General features: G+C 47.6%; 1 long non-coding RNA gene across 1 annotated transcript; it reads left to right on the top strand.

Moving 5' to 3' along the window:
* The first annotated feature begins 1173 nt into the window (after positions 1-1173).
* LOC144381457 (uncharacterized) lies at positions 1174-2785 on the top strand. Its single transcript, XR_013446695.1, has 2 exons — positions 1174-1406; positions 2571-2785. It is a non-coding gene; the product is annotated as an uncharacterized LOC144381457 (long non-coding RNA).
* The last annotated feature ends 17986 nt before the right edge of the window (positions 2786-20771 follow it).

The raw sequence follows: 20771 nt of genomic DNA, 5'->3' as shown, positions 1-20771 counted from the left end.
CGTTCGCACACTCTGGGAAGGGAAGCAGTGCCAGATTGCTGTGGTTTTCCTGGGATTAGAGGTGACGGACGGATGGCTCCCTCAACCCCCGCCCCTTAAGACCTGGCTCGTTCCAAATACCACTTGGGGTCACATTCGACACTGCCGTCTCAATAAGCAAAAATGTGTGCGCCATTCTTTCCTATATAAGTGGAAGGGGGTGATTGATTTCTGGTCGGCTCTTTCATACCGTTTGCAAAATCTGTTCTGGATCAGTTTCTGGATTTGCCTGGTTTCTGAGGTTATGGCTCAGAGAAAAGCCAAATAAAAAAACCTTGTAGGATCTCACACACCGGATCCTTTCTCAGATTCTGCCTGTTTCCGTCTCCCGCAGCTGATGGGACGCCGAGGGGCCCCGTGTCCCAGAGGAAAGTTGTCCTGCCCCCAGAGCTCTGAGGGCCGGAGGAGAAGAACCCGCTTCCTCACTGCGTTCCAGCCGGTAACAGGGGTGACCCCACGCTGAGAGGGAAGCCTCGGTGTCCGGTACAAGCCAGGAAGCCTGATAGCTCGAGCTATGTGCAAGCTTGCCCCTCGGACACATTTGGCCGGCTGTTTATTTTTGTTAGAAAAACAGACTGGTTCTTCTGCCAGGGGACTCTCTAACACCCTCTGCCACCAACATCTGCCCAGAACAGAACGCTCTGGAGGCTCGGGCGAAAAGAACACTCCCTCTGAAGGGGGCCAGAAAGATAGTAGTGCTTCTGTGCGAAGCAACAGAATGGGTGAGAGAACGCGCCAACCAAGCCACAGCAATGAGCCATTGTGAGGTCTGTGCTTCAGCATAAGAGGGATCTGAGGCCGCTAACAAAGGTGGAGGGGACGCGACATGACTTCCAGCTCGGTGCCATCAACATCTGCCCCCCAGAACACAGCGCCATTCTGCGGCATTCAATATTCTCTTGTGTGCTGCAGCCGTTGTTTACTTATTTACGGTTTGTCTCTTTTCTCGTATGGTAAATAAACTCTAGGAAACAGAGCGTACGTCTAATACACCCACCAATACACACTCTGGCTTTGCTGCCCAGCAGATACTGAACCAAGGGCTGAAGGAAGGCAGAGAGGAGAAGGGGAAGGAGGGAGGGCGGCAGGAGAGGAGGGGAGGGAGGAAGGCACGCCCTTGTCCAACGGCACTGCCCCGACCTCCCCCACCAGGCTGGCTGCCGGGCGGAGGACCGCGCCGCCCTCTGCGGGACCCTGCAGCCTGTGTGCCTGGCAGCGGCAACATCATCAGCAAACATTTGCCGGATGGGCTACGGTCTTCAGTGCTCATTGGATTAACAGTAGATTAAAATCTACTTTCCAGGGCAGTCCGCTCTTTGCAGGAGGCGGGCAGCCTTGTTGTTCCAAAACGGATGCGCCACAGGCAGGTCAGTTACGGGGCCATTTGCAGGGGTAGTTCCTGGGGCTTAGCAGAGATGATCCCACTACTCAGTTGTCGTGTGACATTAAGATGAGCGTGTGGTCAGAGAGGCGGTGGCCTGTTCACAGAACACCCTCCCAGGGTGACAGGCGCGTGCTACACTGCTTTGGAAGAAGGAAGATGGGAAACCGATACGAGATCCTACCTTTTCCTCAACACTAGATTCGACTGTTCACTTCTATCTCTGGGCTGTTTATGATTGAAAACACTATGGGTTTGAATCCCAGCTTTGGCCCTGAGGTGGCTGATTTGGGTGAGTCAAGGGACATTTCTCAGTTTTCTAATCTGTAAGATGGGAATAAATAACATCTGTCTTGACAGTAGCTATTGCCATGGTTGAATAAAGGCAGTCGTTGACACGATTCTGTAAAGCATAAATTACTGCACAATGTATGGCTACTGGTAAAAATACCTGCCAGTTATCTAGCCCTGATGGTGTGTAAGTGTCTTGCTGAGCACATCACTGCCAACAGCATTTAAAACTCACGACAGTCGCATAAGGAAGCTAGTGGTAGCCATGGGCTATGGTCATCCAACCACAGGGCAACTTACAGACGCGGAAGACAACATGCACCAGACCACGAAGGAGAGAGGTTCATCCAGGCTATTGTGATAGGGAGGACCTTCGCTGATCAGTGACACCTCAGAGAAAAGGGAGGGCTTGGGGTTTCCTAAAGGGAGGTGGACAAGGGCAAGTGGACCACGGGGTCGCCCGTGGGTCTGCGGGAGCAGGAGAAGGTCTTATCTGGTCACTGAGGACGTGTGAAGATGAGTCTTATCCTGGAACAGTAAGAATGGGTGGTCTTTCCTGGTTAGTGGTTTTCTGGAACAAAAAAGGATGGTGGAGGTAGGGGGGTTGACCATCGCTGTTTACCAGGAACATGGGAATGAGGTGAAACTCCACACTGTCACAGGTTCAAAAATGTGCCCAAGAACACACAAGGAGTAGCACCTGCTGCAGTAATGTTAGAGGTCCCAGCAGCAACACTGGTGAACATCTAGTGACGGGTTATTTACTTAAGGGTCCAGTAACACACACACTCAGATCTTTATATGCATTCCAGTACAATAATTACATAGGAAAATTCTATTCCTCTTCTCTCACTTACAGATCAGAATGCCCGTAATGCTTCTACTTCAGAGACGTGAGAACTCGTGCAGGCTCCAAACGGCCACTGGTGGAAGGAAGTGTGGCTTTGCCCCTGGGCTCTGGCCCCCCACTCATGTGCCACCCACCACAGCATGGAAGCGCTTCCACATCTGAGAAGGCTTTGTAACCCAAACACCCTCGTCTGGAGATGACAATAAAAAATTAGTCTGTGTTGTAAGCCTGTGCTCTCTCTCTCCTATACAGCTTTTAAATTAGGTCCAACCATCACATTAGATTCCGAAGTCTTGCAAGATTTCTGGTAAGGGATAACGTATCAGATACTGATGGTGTTTTAAGTTTAAGGTAATTGTGATATTAACTCAAAAAGTAGGCTAGCAAAGAGAGGTGGGAAAGGTGGCATGAAAGACATCCTTATATCAAGTTACCGACGCTTGCCTATCATTGTGTGTACTGACTGATGCCCGAAGGATGCGTGAACACTGGCTTGGAGGCATCATCTCCAAGAGGTGAAACAATGAATGAGGCCAAGATTGTCCATGGAGGGTGAAATTATAAACCAACTGAATGGTTCAGGGCAGAATGAATGTAGGTTACTCTAAGAAAATGGAAGGGCTCACAAGTTAACTATACACTCAACTGACTTCATGGAAAGAATTAGATTATCTGGGGAGCCTGGGTGGTTCAGTCGGTTGAGCACCTGACTCTTGATTTCGGCTCAGGTCATGATCTCAGGGTTGAGAGATCAAGCCCCGTGTTCGGCTCTGTGCTGGGTGTTGAGCCTGCTGAAGATTCCGCATCTCCTTCTCCTTCTCCTCCTGCCCCCCCAAAAGGAAAATAAAAGAATTCGATTATCTGAAGAAAGAATGCCTCCTTTAAAAAGAGAACTGAGGAATGGCTGAAGAAAAATAATGAAGGCAGAGCTGACCTGCACTCCTGGCCCGGCCCCATCTGGGGAACGCGGGTGGTCCCTGTGTGGAAGCGGATACCCTTCAACATCTGGAGTCCTCCGGGAAAGGCTTCTTTTTCTAATTATGTGCTCACTAGGCAAGTCTAAGACTACTCAAATAGAAACCCTACTATCCTCTGCGATTGGGACCAGTGGCTGGTTAATAGAAAAAAGAAAATATTAATGCACAGAATGATACACATGAATCATGTACACCTTAAATATTTGGTTGAATGTCTTAAAACATATCAATACCCATTCACTCATGTTGATGTTTTTTGCTAATGGTTCCACTAATTGGACTTGCCATGGTATTTCTTGCATTAACACACGCAGAGAATAAATAGTGGATTGTCTATGAATTCCTGTTTCTATTTCCTGATGGCAGAGAAAGAACTTATGCAGCAATTTAATCCAGAAAACTTAGCTCTACAGTTTTCCTCTTAGCATCTACAGCTGCCTCATCTACAGCAATTTGGGAAAGTGATCTAAAAACAAAACAAAACAAAAATAAAAGTTGCTTTTATCAAATTCTTCCAGGTAAGTTCACTTCGATTTTCATAGAAATGATGAACTATGTACACTCCTGTTTCATGGGGTTGAATCTCACAAGAGTCCATTAAAATACACGGTTACTGCGAAAGCCCACGGACCTGGGGTGCGGGCAGAAACACCTGATTCCTGGCTGGGGACATGCAGAAGCACTCAGGTGTCCACTGGAAGGCGAACCAGCAGTGCCCCATTGATCCCAGCGTGGTGCCAGGTAGTATGTCTAAGAGGGAGGAGAATGCGTGAGTGGACGTTGCTCAGGAGATGTCTCTTGTCACTTGTCCTCTGGTTTCGCTGCCCCTCAGGGAAGCGGGCAGGGTGCCCAGACGGGGTGCGGTTTCTGATCCTTGTGCTGTTTCTCCTGCTAAGACATTAACTAGGTTTCTTGCTGCACCCCGGTCTCCTTGCTGGGCCCGCTTTCCTTTACTCACTTAGTCATTCCATTAGTTATCTATAAGATTGGTGATTAACTCACAAAATGCCAAAATCCGAAAAGTGAGCAATTTTCATTTCGCACATCTCCCAACCAACAAGCGCAGACGACCCCGGACTGGAATGAATCCACTGAGGTGAATATCCCACTGTGACACCATGGTGGGGGCCACGGCATCCACGTCAGGACACCCCAGCATTATACCATGCCCACCACGTCTCCCATTCATACTTGTTTTATCCTTTGTGGGTGTACCACATAGAAAGCAATTCATTACACATTACATTAACGTGTTCTGTGTGAGACTATTGACTGCTATATGTGGAATTTTGGTGTAAAACTAACTTTAGCAGGTCAGTTTTAATGATTTGAAGGAGGACAACATTGTCCACTGTTAGAACAACATTCCACTCCTAAAGCAACCTGGGCTGACCGTTGTCCATGAAGGGTACCAGGATAGGCCACCCAAAATGTGTCTCCTTGGCTTGTGGATTACTTTGAGCTAAAGGCAGACACAGGAAAAGCTCTTTACCTCCCCGTTTGTAAAGGAAATTCCTGTTGCTAAAGGTGTCTCTGTAGGAGGAAGAAAGTTACTCTGGGAAACAAGTCTTAGGACCTGAGAGGCTCTCAGCTCCGTGGCAAGATGGTGCTTATTTACCACCCCTTGCCTCCCTCACCTGCCCAGGACTCACCTCCCCTCCTAGAAGCTCAAAACTCCTTTCCCCTGTGTGGCCTAACGCGTATACGGGCCTCCATCACCTGCCTGCCACGGTGAGTTGGAGTCTTTGTAAAAACTCTTGCACACACTTCATTGAATTGGTTTTTCTCCAGTTAATCTTTTCACCAGTTTGATTCGTGGGCTTCAGCCAGAGCACAAACCTTACTGGTCAGGTCACATGTGTAGTAAAGCAACTGTCCTCTGTTTCCTAGAGTTTACGTGGGACAAGCTTACTACTATAAGCCAAGACAAGAGTCAGGATGATGGGTTCAGGGTTCTTACCACCCCTAGGATGAACGTGCTCTGAGTCAGGAAGTACTCTGAGAATCCCCGACAGCAAACTGGCCACCGTTGGATTCAAGCAGTTAGAGTTCTGTCTCGGGCCCTACACTTCAGGGCACCTCGTGCATCTCTTTCCCACACACACACACACACACACACACGCGTGCACACATGCACAAGGGAAATTATTTAAGAGCGCATGTGTCCCTTGGTCACGCAAGACCCAACACTCCACGCTGGGGTACACTTTCCATTACCTTAAGCATCATTCTCAGGACAAAGGCCCACAGACCCGAAGCAACATTTCACCAAGCTCTTTCCCCATCATCTTTAAAACAAGAAACTATGTCCAAATGCAAGGATCTGGGGTTGAGCCATTGTGGTGTAAGTGACAGGCTTTGCCGAATGGCAGGACAGTTTATGTGGCCCCTAGGGAAGAGAAAAGACAAGTTAGCACCCCACCCGGCCCTCTCTTGGAGCAAGGATGGGATCGCCTGGGTGTGGCCGTGTACCCTTTCCCCGGAGGGCAGGCCCCCTGTTCTCTTGCTCCCTCCCTGTGCATTTTGTGGGTCTGAAATCTTTGCCAGACAGCTCAGCACCCCACAACGGTTGCTGAAGACTAGTTTGCAATGTGAAAGACTTAACATTCCTGCTCAGTTGTTATGTTATGTGTTTGTATGTTATTACTCACCTAAATATTGCTGTTCGTGAAGAGAACACCCCATTCCCAGTATTAGTTAAATTACCTCCTCTTGCGTAACTTGCTGACATTCCATCCTTAAACCCCAAATTTGCATAGGTTGTCTATTTTGTCATTACATTTGGGAGGGAAGCAGGGCTAGAACATTTTTTATCGGATGGAATTTTGGTGCATAACTTGACCATATTGAGACATGGGAAACATGGGTCCCACTGGTGTGTTTGCCCTGGACCTGCAAGGCCCATCTGTGAGGACGGTGGTGTTTATGAATGGGGCCTTTCCACCTCTCTGCCTCCAGTGTTGGCTGCTAGAAGCACTCAGCTTGCTCTTACCATGAAGATAGCTGTGGATGACGACTTTATTACCCCTCAAGATTATTTTCTTTGCTATCGAGGGAAGATCCTTCAGAGTGCTGAAACAGAGGTCCTAAGCAGACGACCATCTGACCAAATGCAGCTGGCCCATATAAGAAGCTTGGCCCTTTCCTCGTGGAGACAAAACCAAGAAGTCACTGATATTTATGAATCAGGCATTTGCACACCAGTTCCCCCACTGTAGATCTAAAACCCCAGGGCCTGCATTTCAAGACACCATGGGCAGGGGCTGTGTTCTAGCAGCTTCTGCCAGACACCGAGTCTGCCATTCCTCAAGGACCCCACTGCTCTCTTCTCCCAGAAGGAGAAGGCCTTTCTTTCTCCGTTGTTCTTCGAGGGCGGGGTTATTCACATCGGCCTGCCCGGGGCATCCACGCTTGCCCACGTAGGCTGTGGACCAGGAGCGCGCTGGCGGGAGAGTGGCCTCTGGGCAGCCTGGCCTCAGAGCCTGGCCAGGGTCCTTCAGCTGGAGTTCTGTGATTCCTGGGTGGTGACGATTCACATGTGTAGACAATGTGTGCACAAGTTCTCAGACATGTGGACGGATCCCGGCGGAGCTCATCAGGCTGAGACACAAGCACGCGAACGACTGAATTTGTTTTCGAAACCTGGACTCAGTTCCCATCCACACAGGGTTGACTCCAACAGCACGAATAAAATAGCGCAGGAACGGATTGCCTGCTCTGGGGGTTGCGGTAAGACCTAGCTAATGTGGTCTCGGCGTCAAACCACACTTAGAAACAGGCCCCTTGGTCTCTCTCCCAGATTCAGTGTAGATACTGGGTTTTTATACACTTTTCCAATTAACCTTGAAGTCATCCTCGGATTCTCTATTTCTAAAGACCGGATATCATTTATTCTTCTCACTGGCAAAATACATTCCCACTGTGGAGGGTATGCGTCTGAGGTCAGGAGTAAGCAGGAATTCTGTTTGTGTGCCTGCATCTGGAACATGAATCAGAGCTTCTATTAGACATGATTACCCTCATTAGCAGATGGGACTTTCAGCCCAGCCTCTGGGGTATTTATTACTAACGGGATTGAGAGGGAATTGTGAAGGAGAATAAAAGATCCTTATTCTAGTCACCAAAATGAAGAAGAAATAATACCGAGTACTTTACTGACATGTGGCTGACAAATGGGGAAGAAATTCAAGCTGAAGCTGCCGTGAGAGATTATTGGATGTGACTCTGCAAAACATGTGATCGGCTTTGTGTTAATTAAACAGTGGAAATTTACCGCTTGCTGATAGCCCGTGGGAGTCAGCAAACTTCGGTGTGTGGGTCAAATCCAGCCACAGCCTGCTTTTGCGAGTAAAGTCTTTCGGCAATGCCTCGGCCATGGCCGAGACCTTACCCAGAGCAAGGGCGACCAGTGTCTGGCCCTTTCCAGAAACGTTTTACTGACCCCCACTCTCTGAGACTCAAAATCCCAATGATTCGAAATAATTGACTGCCGGACAGCCTAGCTGTGGTCAGGAACACACATATGTGTCAGAGGCAGATGGGCCCAGATTTAAAATCTGACTCGTGTATTCATTCAACAAACATCAGTGTGGAGTCCATTCTGTCAGGAATGACAGAGCAGACGAGTCAGGGCCTGCTCTCTCTAGGACCTTACATTCTAGTGGGCCCATCAATTAAAGGCGGAAACTCGAGGAACGTTGTTTTTTGGAGGAGGGTCATTTCCTGAGCAGTAAGAGAGGGCCGGGAGTACATAATGTGTGGAGTTACTGTGAAGATTACAGGAGAGACTAGAGAGAAGTACTTAACACAGTGCCCGGCACAAAGAGATAGCTCGGTAAATGTTCATTATTACCATCTTACTCTCAATAAACAGGTGGATGAAACATTACTTTTACTAACTCGGGGTCAACTCACTCAACAACTAGTTTAATTTGGGGTCCTGTTGTACTCTAGCCAATGGTGTTGTGTCGATGAATCTTGGGAAGTGAGGCAGGCGTGGTGGGGCTGAGGCCGGCCCACGGAGACCTCGATGGGTCCGCCAAGACGCTTGGACGTCCCAGATGAGGGCCCAGTGCAGAATCGGAGGGAAACTACTATGACGATCTGATGATAATCAGACCCAGGGTTTAGAGAGAGTTCTTGCACACATTTGGATGATGGGTTTGATTGGATAATCCTAATTTTATAAAAGGCAAATAACCCCCCTATAAAATGGTGGCCACTGAATAATGTATACTATCAGTAGAGTAGCTGCTAGGCACTAGAGGATATTAAATTTAAATACATTAAAATTAAGTTAACTAAAAATGGTTGCTCAGCCACACGCGCCACGTTTGAGGCAGTCAGCATCCACGTGGGCCCGGTTGTTACCACGCTGGACGACGCAGACACGGGGTAACTCCCCCGTCACAGGAGGTCCTACTGGATGGTGCTGATTGTACTTTGGAAAACATAAATTCAATACGATTCTATACTTGGGGTCAAAGCGTCTTGCTCAATGGGTCTAAATATTTGACAGTTTCTCAGGAGGAAATGAGGGAAGCTGTTGGGTTAGAAAGGATGGAAATCCATCATCTCTGAGACCTAAGCCTTTGGGCCAGACTCTGCCACACGGCGCAGCCTGGAGCGGATGGAGCGGCGGGGGGTTCGCGCTGGCCTGTGCGCTCAGACTGGGGGTGAGAGCTAACCCCAGCTCAGGCAGCTGCCCTGGGCGCCAGCTGGCACCTCTGAAGTCACCTGCGTGAGCAGGGCATCGTCAGGGATCCAGGACGGCTGGGGTGGAGACTCCCGGCCTTGGCTGGGTGCATCTGAGCTGGGAATGAATTCACGCACTCAACCTGCTAATAAGGATGCACGTTCGTCCCCTACCACAGGGGGATACGGCGCCTGAGGTCCTGTGGGACCACACCGGTTCCCGGCCTTGTGGCCACGCACAGCAGAGCAGCGGTCCCAGAGTCCTCGATCCCCGAGGAGGCCACAGGGGACAAGAGGAGATGCTGGAGGGGAAGGCCACGGGGGCTGCTTCTGGACGGTGAGCTCTCAAAACCTCACAGAAATGGCTGGGGAGCGCTTCGAAGTGAGCTAACGTCTACCGGGTGGGTGGGGGACATTGCATGCTACAAACGGTGGCTATAAAAGTCTGTGATTTGATAACCAAAGCCTGGTGACATCTGGCATATGTAAGTTTCATTTATTGTTTTCCAGGAAAAATAGTCCATTTGAAGGCCTTTCTACAGTACTCAAGTTAACAATTCATAGTTCTCTTTAGAATATAATAGAAGTTGCTCAGTTGGAACGAATGACCCTTGGCAGAGCACCCTTAAATGACCCAATGGTCATTAGTAGCTCTATCTGTCTCTGTCCCTCTGTCCATCTCTGTCTGTCTCTATCTCTCTGTCTGTCTCTGTCTCTCTGTCTGTCTCTCTCCATCCGCCTCTCCCTCTTTCTTTTTCTTTCTCTTTCTTCCTTTCTTCTCTCTTCTTCTTTTCTTATTTCTTGAATCAGGAAAAGAAACTTGGTTATTCTGCCCACTTCTTCATCATCACTTCTCTGATGGACAATTACAGGTTTTCAAAAGTTGTATTTATTTAGTGGGCCTTTCTGAATAGATCCTGGGGCTTCATGCTGGACAGAAGGAAAGCTGTCCTGTCCTTAGGTATGCAAGAATACATGTGTGACCGGGCCCCCTAGTTTGTAGAGGTTCGCTAGATGATGTGGAGTGCAGCCGGGGCTGGGAATCGCATGAGAAGCCCGGGGATGGGCTGGAGTGCGGTGAGCGGATCAGGTCGCCTCTCAGAGGCGCTGTTGAATGTTTATTCTCTCGGGAGTGTGGAGCAAAGAGCAGAAGCGGGAGGATTCCTCTGACCAGCCTGCACTTATTGAAAGAGGCTGAACCAGATTCACCGGAGACTGCATAATCCTGGGGCAGAGTCCGTAGGGCAAGACAGGAGCTGCGGCCTGTCCCAGGAGCTGGAACTTGCTGGGCTCAGAGTGAGAACGGAGTGAGTGTTGGTGAGTGCAGACGTCCTTCCTCGTGCGGATGAGGGCTAGCCGGAGGGACCTGCGGGTGAGGCACTGAGGGGAGGCCACACAGCTCTGAGAGCTCCCATTTTCTGAAAATAGCATCTGGGCTCTGCCTTTAAGTGGGAAGGAGAAGTTCCTCCACAGAACACACATTTTTGGTGCCTAGGCTTTGCCTTAGTAGAAGGAAGTACATGGGTCTGCCCAGGAGAGAAAAGCTCCCCAAAATCCAAAGGGGCAACAGGACCCTGGAAACCAGGCTTTGGATTCCAGCACAGCCGGGCCCTGGGACTGGAGAGGCCCCTCCCTGCGTGGGGGGAAGGATGGTGTGTGCCCCCCAGGGGGACACCATGGCAGATGTCCAGGTTCTGCTTGGGGAGTCAGGAAAGGCATGTTTGTGATCTGAACCTCTTATCCAGAGGTGACAGAACCATCAGGTGCTAGAGCTGGAAACGACCGCTCATGCCACCATCTTGCAGCCATCCGGGGCCGAAAGCGCTAATTCCGACCAGACACGAGATCCAGACTTGCTAGCTGGCTATTCAGTTCTGACCAAATGAATCCTCCTACCACCAACAGGAGGTCAGCTGACCATTTGTGTTCCACACACGGCCACTTTGAGCCAAAGACGGCACAGGTGCATTCTGAGACTTTAGCCAAGTGCCTGGGTCTCCAGGCCCCAGGAAAGATGTGCCTGAAACCCTGGTCCGCCCGAGAGCCCCAGGCCTCCACCCCTGCCCAAGTGTGTTTTCTGTGCATGCCTGCTTTGGCCTGGATCTGACAACACTCACGTTGGCCTTTGTCATGGGGGATGTAAGGTGAGTCGGAGTCTCTAGGACGGAGATATTGGTGGTACAGAAATTCCCCTGTCAAAAGACATCCACACGTCTGACAACTGTATTTCTACATTAGGACATCTCTGTTAACAAAAATAATGGAGACCCATACATTCTCTTTAGGAACAGCCTCCTTGGTCTAATGAAGACCCGCAGAAATCTGAATTATCTTCTGCACTTTGCCCTCTTTCTTTCCATCACTGTTCTTTCCAAAACTATACACACACCTAAATATGCATTTTATTTTCATACAGACCATTAGACTTTCATGATATATTGAATTGTTGCTGAGTCATAAGATTTTTTAAATGCAATTTTTCAGCTAAGATAAAAGCAAGGTTAAATGAACCAAATGTGATGAGTATTTATGAAATATAATTTTTTTATATAATAAAGTTTTAAAAATATCTTGAATATATCTTCCTTTTCCTTTTGGTCTAGTTAGGTGGGAAAAATTACTGTCCTTAACATCTTAATTAAAATAACATTATAATGTTAGCAAAAAGAAAAAATGATTTGACATATTCATGTGGTAATTACATTAAAAAAAGATTACTCTCCATTAGTCTTCCTGATTGTACTAAGCCATCTGTGCTTGTAAAAATGATAATAAACAATGAATTTCATATGCCATATGTACTTTGCTGCTTAATAGTAATTAAGCAGTAATCCCAAAGCAATCACTTGTTAACTGTGATAATTGCTCAAAGGTAATAATTTTGTAATAAATGATAATCAATTATTTATAATATTAACAATAGTTTTCTTATTTTTTTTTACCTTTAGAAATTGCTGGTGGCCATAGCTTATCTCAGCAGCTGTGCTGGAAAATCACTAATCTGTTGTGTTAAGAACAGATTTTCCACAAGTCAAAATTCTAGTTATGGTCTATTAGATTTGTAATATGTGTTTATAGTATTTTTAAAAATGAAACAGCTATAAATATCTCATACTCCTTATTATCACAAATAAATGGCTTTAATAAAACTTCTAGTATGAAGTGAACTATGGAGTGATCGATATTACAAAGCCCAGTATGAGTGTGAAATCAACAGAACGTATGGGGGAAGTCAGAACGGAGTTTGATTAGAGGGGGGAAAAAAACATAAAATGTAACCACTTATTCACAGTTGTAACTTTTCCTGATGTATCACTCCCGATTTTGGCTTTAGACAGCTTACTGTCATCTCAAGAAATGATGTATAATATTTAAGTGTGGCACTTCTGACAATAGAGAGGTGGCTGAATCATACATACTTAAGCAATAAGACAATTTAGAATATTCATGATTCACAGCGAGTGTTTAGTCTTATTTTTAATATAACAATGAAGATTGCATTGGACTAAAACCACTGTTTCTGAATTTCCCATCCAAGGAGTAAAATCCATGGTCCTGTCTGTCTCTGGATTCCTGACATGACACGGAAATACACAGAAGAATATGTCCAGCTGCCTCTGGATCAGTGGCTCTCTTGCCCTAGGGGGACCTGGGACATGCTGGGGACGTGCTGGTCCTCACACACGGGCTTGGGGGCTGCCGGACCCCCGTGGGTAGAAGGTGGGGATGCTGTAGGCAGGCCTCACGGCATAAGACAGCGCCCGGCAGAGAATGACCCAGCCCAATGTGTCCGCGGTGCCAAGGTTGAGAAACCCTTGGCCCAGATGACTCTTTGCTGCTGAATCATTTATAAAGGACATCAAGCATTTCGACTTTAAAAGTTTAAATGGGATTTAAAAGACCAAGCGACCAGGAACTTGATTCCCCTCCTCTTCCAGCAGAGCAAACAGGGAGTACTGCAGAAACAAAAACTCCTCCTTCCAGATCTGGTCCTAACCTGCAAAAACCAAATCCCACGCTGGCTATTGGAAGCCCCAAAGAAAGATTATTAAAGAGAATTAGGTAGCTCAAAAAATCGATGTGAGGACAGCACTGAGTTTCCCATATCCGCTGCGACCCACGTCACAGGAGGCCATGGTGCAGAAAGCCAGCTCGCGTGGGCTGCGACGCCACGGTACCCCGTGTCCGGGGCCAGGGACGTGGCCTCCCTCACCCCCAGGGGGAAAGAGGGGCCACTCAGGGGTCTCTGCTCCGTTTTCAGCCTCTAAGAGCAGGTCTCGGTCGGCTCCTCTCATGGATGACACGGCACACAGGCACGCGGCGTCCACAGTGGCTCAGAAGAGACACGTGTCCTTTCAGAAGACAGCACTGGGGATATGGGGAGCCACCAAGACCAAGGGGGCTGTGCAGACATGACGTGTGGTCACAAAAGGCACTTGTGCTTCACGCCTGATCTCGGGATCCAAACTGCCCCTTGTTCTTGGAAATAATAGGGCTAGAATCATGGAAGCCCCATATTTTTTTTTTTAATTTTTTAAAGGTTTTGTTTATTTATTTGAGAGAGAGAATGAGATAGAGAGAGAGAGAGCATGAGAAGGGGGAGGGTCAGAGGGAGAAGCAGACTCCCTGCTGAGCAGGGAGCCCGATGCGGGACTCGATCCCGGGACTCCAGGATCATGACCCGAGCCGAAGGCAGTCGCTTAACCAACTGAGCCACCCAGGCACCCCGGAAGCCCCATATTTGACGGCGGGAGGAGGCAGGGGGTATTATTCCTCTGACTACGCCCCTTCTTGCCCCGGCCCCCGCCTCCATCTGTGTTCAGTCAATGTCTCTTTGTGTCTTCCTTCCTTCTATCCCTCCGTGAGCCGACAAGTACCTATCGAATGTCTGCTTTGTGCTGGGCGCTGCTCGAGAAGACGCTACAGTGAGCAGAACAGCCAAATTCCATGCATTTATGTTCAGATTTGGGGAGAGAAATCAGCAAAATAAGTAAGTAACCTTAATGAGTATCTCTGGCTATCCAAATCTGGAGCTGCACATACAGAGGTAAATATTTGGACAAATCTCTTGTTATCCAAATTCTCGTTACTTGCTATCTGAAATTCAGGTGCCAAATAAATTCAGATAATGCGTTATCTCTTGCTATTAAAACTCAGCCCCCAACTCAGGAGTCAAATAGAACCAAGAAGTGAAGGCAAATTTATAAAATTTGTCAGATGGTGATAAAAGCCAGGGAGAAAAGCAACACGGGAGAGTGACAGCAACAGCCCCAACGGGGAGGGATTGCGACGCTGACGGGCATTGAGCCTCGCTGGGAAGGTGCTATTTGGGAGAAGTTCCAAGCAGATAGAGACAAGCGCAGAAGCTTCCGGAGGGAGCCTCCGGCTGGGTTTGAGAAGCCGCAAGGGCCCTGGTGAGGTTGGACATGCTCGAGGGAGACAGAGAAGATCAGAGCAATGGAGAGGCCAGACCAGATAAGGCTTTGACAACCGCTGTGGGGACTTTGGTTTCAGGGAGAAATGGAGAGCATCAGAGCGCACTGACCACTGGGTGGGGATGGGCGGCAGGGGGGCTGAGAACGGCCACAGAAGCCCGGTCAGTAATCCTACATGATGGGTAGTCAGGTGGCTCCGGCCAGGGTGCTCCCCGGGGAGATCATGGGGTCAGATTCTGGATATATTTTGAAGGTAGAGTCAAACTGATTTCCTGATGGATTTGATGTGGAGTGTGAAAAAAAGGAGAGGTCAAAGGTGAGAACGTAGAAGGAAGGTGGTCTGAGATGGGAGAGGCCACAGGGAGGGCGTGTGCGTGCCGGGAGGCAGAGGCTCTGTGCGGGGTGTGTTAGGTCTAATGTGCTCCTGGCTGTTGAGGGGAAACAGCGAGTGGAACGTGACCTGGGCTTCGGGAGAGGCGTGGACTGAGGGGGCATTTGGAAGCTCAGGGTGTGGGTGGTATTCAGCAGTGTGCACCTGCTTGAAGTCACCGAGGTCATTCCCATAAAGAAGAGAAGGGGACCATGTATGGGGTCCCAGAACACTCCCAAGGGAGGAAGGGGGCGTGATGCGGGATATCCAGCAAAGAAGACTGACAAGTAGGAGAGAAGCCCGAACGTCTTCCTCCAGCATGGAGTCTTGGAGCGTGCGGGGCACGGCTGGCAATGGGACCGCAGAGCCGGTGGTCCTCAGCAGCAGGGAAGGCACGGGCGCCCTGCATGAGCGGTTTCAGTGGGGCGGTGGGCGAGAGCCCCACTGGAAGGTGTTCAGGGGAGAACGAAGGGGCCATGGGACAGGATGGCATAGAACATGCAGGAAGAAGAGGGAGTGGGGAGGCCGGAGAGAAGACTTGGAGTCTGGAGGGTGGCGAGGCTGATCCCTTGGAGGACAAGAAATGTAGAAACACAAGCTTCCAATGAGTGATGAGAAGGTCCGAGGGAACCAGAGCAGGCCCACATCTGCTCTTCAGGGGTTACTTCTGGCCTTTGACCAAGGCCTCGGGCATCTTGCAAAGTCCCAAAGTCCCTGCCCCGTGATACAAGCATCTTTCCAGCCCTGGCCCTGACCTTCTGTGCTGAGCCGCGACCTCTGGATTCTCGAATTGCATTTCTGCTCTGCGTCATCACTGCCGAAAACACGATGCAACCACGTACTGCACTGATTCAGGATTGTCTAAGATTAATTCACTGAATCTTTATCCACCATCCGCTCCCATGGCTTCTACTCCCATTATTTCTCTAGACCCTTTCCTCTCTCTGTGCCTATCATCATGAACTTTCTGGAAGCTCTGTAGCATAGGGTGCAGGAGAGTGGGCTGCAGGTGCTGGGAAGTTTTACCAGGAGAACGTGGCATATGGCTTTTATGGAGACACATGCATATCATCGCTCCTGGACCATCTTGCAGATGGCTGAGGTTGTTAACCCTTTGATTTTCTGAATACACCTGACTTTCCAGGCAAATTCAGACATGGTTTCACCCACGCTCTGTTATGTTCGGCCCACTGTGACCTTACACTCAATAAGACACAAGAACCTTTCCTGGGACTCCAGCACTTAGATACATAGCCAATCTGAGAAGGAGGGGACTCGGATCTCCCCAGGGCATGGGTCGGGTAGTGCTGGTTGAAATCGTGTGGTAGGAGGGAGGCAAGCAGCACCCTTAATGAGACTTCTGTGTCCTTATCCAGCTCTACAGGGTCCTATGGCAAGGGTCCGAAGCATGGCTCAAGGTTAGGAAATACTTGCTTTCTTCTGGGCATTCTCAGAGCGTAACCAAGTTCTCAACATCCCGGACTCTAAATTAGTATTATTTGATATTCCTGAGGACCAGGGTAGATGGTCAAAGGTTAGAATTTAGAGCGCAGGGAAGTTAATGGATATGCAAAAGATGGAAGGAACCAGGTGAATAGAATCGGTGAAGGAAATGAGATAAGTTTGGAAGACCAGACTAGTTTAGGAATTTGGTGTCAACCAAGATTTGTTGAAAAGAGGAAAGGGTATGTTAGGAAAATTTGGGGAAACCCAGTTCAAATGTGCTTTACTTATTCACTTATTCATGGCTAAGAAAGCCATACTAATACCCAGCGTTTAACAAATGATTCTCCAGAAAATGTAGAAGCCCTGATTTGTAGTAGTTGCTAATTTCTTTGGTGTCAAGCTACCAACATGACTTCCTTAGATGAAGAATTGAGATAACATGTGCACGGTTAGCTCTTGTAAGCTGGTAAAGGCCAGGTCCAGCACAGCCCTGGAGCAAGTAATACTTACTGTGAGTGTATGTCTTAGGTCAAGTTCTTGCAGAATAAACTCTGAGTCCAGGATTTGGATGCATGAGATTTATTAAGGGCACACTCCCATGAGAGCAGGACAGGTTTGGAGAAGGAGCAAGCAGGGTTGTGCTCATAGGAAGTCCCGAAGTGGGTTGTTCAACCTGGTCCCAGGAGGGAGTCTGGAGTATGAGACATGGCTCTGTGTTGTCCCGGCTCTCAGACAACCTGTGCTCTGTGGGGGTCAGCTACTTTGCCTTGGTGGTGGAGATCTATGCACCTGTTGCCTCCTCGAGTTCAAGATAAAGAGGAAAGAACGACTCTTTATTTGAGAGAGAGAGCACAAGAACAGGGTGGGGGCAGAGGAGAAGCAGACTCCCCGTTGAGCAGAAAGCCTGATGTGGGGCTTGATTCCAGGGACTCTGGGATCGTGACCTGAGCCGAAGGCAGACGCTTAACCGACTGAGCCACCCAGGTGCCCAAAGAGCCACTCTTTTCACCAGCAGTTTGGAAGATGGAAAGAGCAGAGACTTTACTGCGAAGATTAACCCTGTTAAGGGCTTTGAAGGGTCAATAGGGGTTTGCCAGCAAGATAAAACTTTGACAGAGGGAATTTGACAAAGAGAGCATAGCTTGTCCGAAACAATGTGTTCCAACCCTGGCTGCACATTAGAATCATCCAGAAGCCCTGAAAAAATACTGGTCCCGGACCCCACCACCAAAATCTGGGATTTGATTATTTTAGACAGTGGTAATTGTTCAACTCCTTGGTGATTTATTGGTGTGGTCAAGGTTACGGATTAGTACAATAAGACTTTGAAGCAACCTGCCAGGGTTTGTTTTTTTTTGAGGACGCACACAGTTTAGCGTTGTTGGATCATATAATGCTGGTGTGTGTGTAAAAATGCACGGTGCCTGGCACTGTTGTATGTGTTATATTCTGTTGCATTTTGTTCATAGGTAACTTTTGGCAAAGCTACACGCACATATATGTTAAATGTTAAAAATATAGGTAGCTTTGCCAAAAATTAATATATATGGAATAAAAGTATCTCAAATCCACTGCAGCTTTTGCCGTCTTTTAAAAAGGCTGTTCTCTTATTCAGCACTCATTGCAACACCTCTTCTCGTAAATCTGTTTGTATTTATAGCCAGTTAAGTGCTTGACTATCTACTAAATTGTATTATTCTCTAATTACTTCTTGCCCATAAATCTTCTCATCTAGGTTTTAGGTTCTTCCAGAGAAGTACAACGCTGCCCTACTTTCTTGTATCCTCCACAGCTGGCCCCCCGCTGGAAGAGGGGGAGTCTCGTTCTTCCGGAGGGTTGACAAGTTGCAGGTCTTCATGAGATTTCATGGTCCCCATTCAAGTCTCTAATTCAGCATATCACAGCCAAATAAGGTATCTCAACGTTTCAGAAAAAGAGGGCAGCAATTTGATAGTTGGCCTCTTCTGCCTTACGATAATTCGGAGGTTAGGTGAAAAGTTGGAGGTCTTGGTGGTTTTCTGTAATAGATATAAAACCCTGCTTGTAGGGTGGATAGTAAAGATAGGGCTGCCGCCGCAGTTCTCGAACGCATTCTCCGGAAGCTTCACACTGACCTGGGTTATGATCTGCTGTGTGCCGCACACCCTGGGACTGTGTTTATGTTGCACTAAGTTAAGTGAAGGTTGGGCAAATACTTGGATGATATAATCAATAAAAATAGTCAGTGTCATCATGTCTTGGTAACATTTTCAGAAAATTTCACTTGTTTTTAGCAGAAGAAAATGATCAAGCCTTTAGCACAATGCCTGGCACAATTTCGGAGAAAAACGTGTAGGTGCAGAACAGCACTCTGGAAAGATCAGCCAGACACACAAGGCGGTGAGACAATGTCCCTGTAAGCCTCCACCTATCTCAGGAGTCAACGTTGATCCCCGCCACTTCCTTGCACTCTAGACCTGCTCTCCGAAGAGCTAACATTTATCTTGCCTGTTTTGAGTTTGGCTCAGTAGGAGATCTCCCTGAAGGAACAGGCTAACAGCACAGCTCCCCCTGATAAGTTAAATACTGTGTTGCGGTAATTGTTAACTTTGGAATGAGCCCCACTGTAGGGCATGTTTAGCCACTAGCCAAAATTGCACACATCTCCCTAATTAAGCAGACCCCCCTTTCCCTGCAACACGGGTCTGTTGAGAACAAAACAAGTAGGAATGAGCCCAGAGTCGATATGAGAGAAAAAGCTCTGGATCATCTTCAGGATGAAATATGGGAAATTCTCTTATGTTAGCACCAAATCTATGCCCAGTGTTTTGAAGACTATTTAATTAGTGACCACAACCATTGAGGACTAGGGCTGTGCCAGGGCTGTGCTTTACGAATGTCTTACGTTTTGCTTGTATCTTACAACAATCACACACAAGTAGTGGCCCCTCCTCCAAGAAGCGCCCCCCAACATTGCAGAACGGAAGTAGGTCATCCCTCAGGGCACCGTCTCTGGCCCTTTGCACCTCCCGGCCCTGAGAATGTACCTGTCACGATACTTCCATCCTGCGCTGCAATGATTTGTAATTAAAACTCCAGGCAACAAGTTTCAGGGTCAGAGGCTACTTCTTAAGTCTGCCTAGAGACTTTTAAGAATTGCCCTGCGAACACCTAATAGATCTATATATTACACAGCCCATCACTGTGAAAATCAGACCACAGGCTCAAAAATTTGGAATCGTGGCTTTTGTTGTTTACTTATGTGGAAAGTTTACTTATGTGGAAGAAAGGAGCTGACCCCGAGCCACATCTAGAGGATTCTCACACCTCAGCTTCTCAGTTCTTAGCACATTGGGTTTTCAAGGTCTCTTTATACTTCAGTACAATCTAAGACCTCACCCTACCCTTACCTTTCCAGGAATTATCGTAGGATTATAGGGGAGGAAGAACATCCCACATAAAAGTAGACAAAGATTGATAATATTCATCTGATAAATGATTAGACTATACATTTTGAAACCCAGAGAAAAAAACTATAGACAAAATAAAATACGTATTTGAAAAGAAGTTTAAATATACATTTTGAAAATAAGCTTAGCACGGTAAACTAGGTAACACATATGTCTGAAAGGAGAAATAGAAATGCATTTTCAAAGAAAGCATATTTGCTCAGAAAAACAAAGGACTATGAGACTGAGGGAGTAAAATAATGAGGATTTCTCATTGCTACCTGTTAGCATGTCATAAAGTTCTATTTCTTGTGGGAGGGCTGATCTCCCCCCTCAGCACTTTCTCTAAGCAGGACAACTGAGTATTGCACACCCTTGAACACAGTGATTGCTAAGGGAGAGGGAAAATCTCTCTTTCTGAGCAATAAAGCCATGAAATTCTGGAATTCCCAGGACATTTTCCTTGCTATGCAGAGAGAATCAAACATGCGAGAGTGAAGCCACATACAAAAGGGAAGCTGAGCTTCTGGATCCAGCCATTCCTGAAGAATTTACAATGATAGAAACAGAATGCTTCTTTTTTTGCTTGAGCCATTTGAGTTGTATTACTTGATTAAAATTTGTTTAATTTTTCCTACCCATGAAATAAGTATCTGGCACATTATGGGTGCTGAAAAATATGCCCATAAATCAACTGATTGACTTCAATTTGCCCCTCAGAGTCAACCACCTACATAACTCACTTTAATTGGTTCAGTATTTCCTTGATTCAAAATAAATGAAAACTGGATAGGAAATGACATTTGGGGAACCATTTTCCCCAGTGCCTCTCCAAATAGTAATATCAGTGCTAAGCGTTG

The sequence above is a fragment of the Halichoerus grypus genome, chromosome 4 (assembly GCF_964656455.1).
Source record: "Halichoerus grypus chromosome 4, mHalGry1.hap1.1, whole genome shotgun sequence".
Classification (NCBI taxonomy): Eukaryota; Metazoa; Chordata; class Mammalia; order Carnivora; family Phocidae; genus Halichoerus; species Halichoerus grypus.
Note: the sequence above shows the minus strand (reverse complement) of the source record. Positions and strands in the feature narration are given on the sequence as shown.